Here is a 2,707-nt window from a genome sequence, read left to right on the forward strand (position 1 = left end):
CAATTATGTATTTATATCCAGGTCTTAATTCTTCTTTGTGTCTTAGTTTTCTCCACATGCAGAGAGGAGTATATTGTGGATGCTGTTGGTGCCTTGAGTTTATCACCCTAGGCTCCCCAGACGGGAGCTCAAACACCCAAGGACTTTTACTGCAAGCACCTATGATGTTTTGCTTGAATATCTTCTTTGCTGTTTCAGCATGCTCAGCCTGGACTGGGCAGGTCAGAAGTTAGTGTCCTGAAAGCAGACCTTAATGAACGACTAAGGGTGGATGAAGACCTCAACTTACTTATCTTCCCTCAAATGTGTTCTCCCAGCAGTCCTTGGCAGGATCAGATTTATGCTACCCATAACATACACCTTGTACTGACTTTCCACTCTCCTAACAGAGCTTCTGGGATCAACACTGAAATAACTACTTGCACCTGAAATCCTGTCTCAGGGTCTACTTCCATGCCAGGCCCCCTTCAGGCCATTATAAAGTTTATAAGGCTAACAAAAGGTAATTAGGCTTCAAAGTTCTTACAATAATCATGTGCACATATCATGATTAACAAAGAACTTTCTCAAGAGAGTCTAACAACCACTAGTGAGTTAAGGTGTATATTCTTATTATTATCCCTATTCAACACTGAAAACATTAAAAGCTCTGTGGGGTCCAATGTATTGTCAAGAGCCAGTTGGGGCTTTTCTGTGCTACCCAGGAAGGGTTCCATACAGCGTTGTTCTTGATTCCCATCATAACTTAAGGAGAAGCTGTCACAATGTTTGGAGCCCTTAATGTCCTGCAAAAGAAGGAAGAGGGTGTCCTCAAATTCTTCACAACAGGAACCCACCCAGGTGGCACAAGCCTTGACTTCCAAATGGAACAGTACATCTACAAAAGGAAAAGTGATTGCATCTACATCATAAATCTGAAGAGGACCTGAGAGAAACTTCTGTTGGCAGCTCATGCCCTTGTGGCCATTGAAAACCCTGCTGATGTCAATGTGATATCCTCCAGAAACACTGGCCAGAGAGCTCTGCTGAAGTTTTTTGCTGTCATTAGAGTTACTCCTATTGCTGGCTGCTTCACACCTGAAACCTTCACTAATCAGATCCAGGAAGCCTTCCGGGAACCACGGCTTCTGGTGGTTACTGATCCTGGGGCTGAACAGCAGCTTCACACAGAAGCATCTTACGTGAACCTGCGTACCATTGTTCTATGTAACACAGATTCTCCTCTGAGCTATGTGGACATTGCCATCCCATTCAACAACAAGGGAGCCCACTGAGTGGGTCTGATGTGGTTGATGCTGGCCCGGGAGGATCTGAGCATGTGTGGTACCATCTCTCGTGAACACCCCTGGGAGGTCATGCCAGATCTCTACTTCTACAGATTCCGAAGATATTGAAAAAGAAGAGCAGGCTGCCACTGAAAAAGCTGTGACCAAGTAGGAGTTTCAGGGTGAACAGATGGCTCCAGTGTCTGAGTTCACTGCTACTCAGCCTGAGGTTGCAGACTGGTCTAAAGGCGTGCCGGTGCCCTCTGTGCCTATTCAGCAGTTCTCCGTGTAAGACTGGAGTGCTCAGCCCACCACCGAACACTGGTCTGCAGCACCCACTGCTCAGGCCACTGAGTGGGTAGGAACAACCATTGAGTGGTCTTAAACGGCTTTTCACAGTCTCTGAAGCAAACATGGAAATGAGGTTGATGGAAAATAAACACCAATTTCTATTAAAAAAAAAAAAAGAAGAAAAAGAAAAAGAAAAAAAAGAGCCAGTTAGGAAGCAGTACTACTGGTCTTTAATTCAGACCCTTGCTCTAAGTTCTCATCTCTTTCTACCTCTTCAATTTATCCTCAGCTGCTGCTAGCCAAGAAGATTTATGTTAAAACTTCTAATGTTTCTGAAAAATTTGGCTTCTATTAATGGTTGAACAGCCATTTAACCTCTGGCTACATGTTAAATTCCTTTAAATATGTTAACCAAATATCCACTTGAGGACTCTGATTAGCCACCATTGAGTTTTATAGTAAACTATTCATTTAACCTTAAAGTCTATCTTGATTCTCTCTAGGGAAATGCTAAACATTATCAAAATCAGTTGTCCTTCCAACATTTTATGAATTATTTTTCATCATTTGTGTATTTGTTAAATTATAGTTTCCTGGGGTTGGAAAAAATCTTAAAATTTACAGCTGCTGAAATCTCATCTATAGAATCTCTGACAGATGGTCGCCCAGCCTCCACTGTTGTGTTTAGTGCAACGGGGAGGTCACTGTCACACGAGGGGGTTTATTTCATTGTTGAAAAGTCCTGGTTATTTAAAATGTCTTCCTTATATTGGACCCAAGTGGATTTCTTAAAATATCCCTCTCATTAGACTGAGTCATCTGGAAATAAACAACAGGTTTAATCATGTGTCTTGGTTTGGTTGTCCTTTTCCATGAAAACACTTTAAGTCTATTCTCTTTCCTTGTGCTAGCATCAGTCTAATTTTGCTTGGAGTACAGTGGCCATGCTGGTGTCTCTAAGGCATAACTTGCTCCTTATTCTTTTGCAGTGGTCCTCCTTACAGGTGATGTCTTCATTCCTCTATAGTGGTACCAGCACTCATAGCACCTTTTAGTATCTTGGCTCATCTTTTTGTTATGATTTCTTCTTAGTCTCTTTTGAAACTGAGAGCATGCTAGTTTACCCTTGATTGTGAGTTTTCATTTTATTA

The 2,707-nt window shown here is 42.0% G+C and overlaps 1 pseudogene; it reads left to right on the top strand.

The window, feature by feature from the left end:
• The first annotated feature begins 764 nt into the window (after positions 1-764).
• LOC133756996 (small ribosomal subunit protein uS2-like) lies at positions 765-1,650 on the top strand (annotated as a pseudogene).
• The last annotated feature ends 1,057 nt before the right edge of the window (positions 1,651-2,707 follow it).

This window comes from Lepus europaeus, chromosome 3 (assembly GCF_033115175.1).
Source record: "Lepus europaeus isolate LE1 chromosome 3, mLepTim1.pri, whole genome shotgun sequence".
Lineage (NCBI taxonomy): Eukaryota > Metazoa > Chordata > Mammalia > Lagomorpha > Leporidae > Lepus > Lepus europaeus.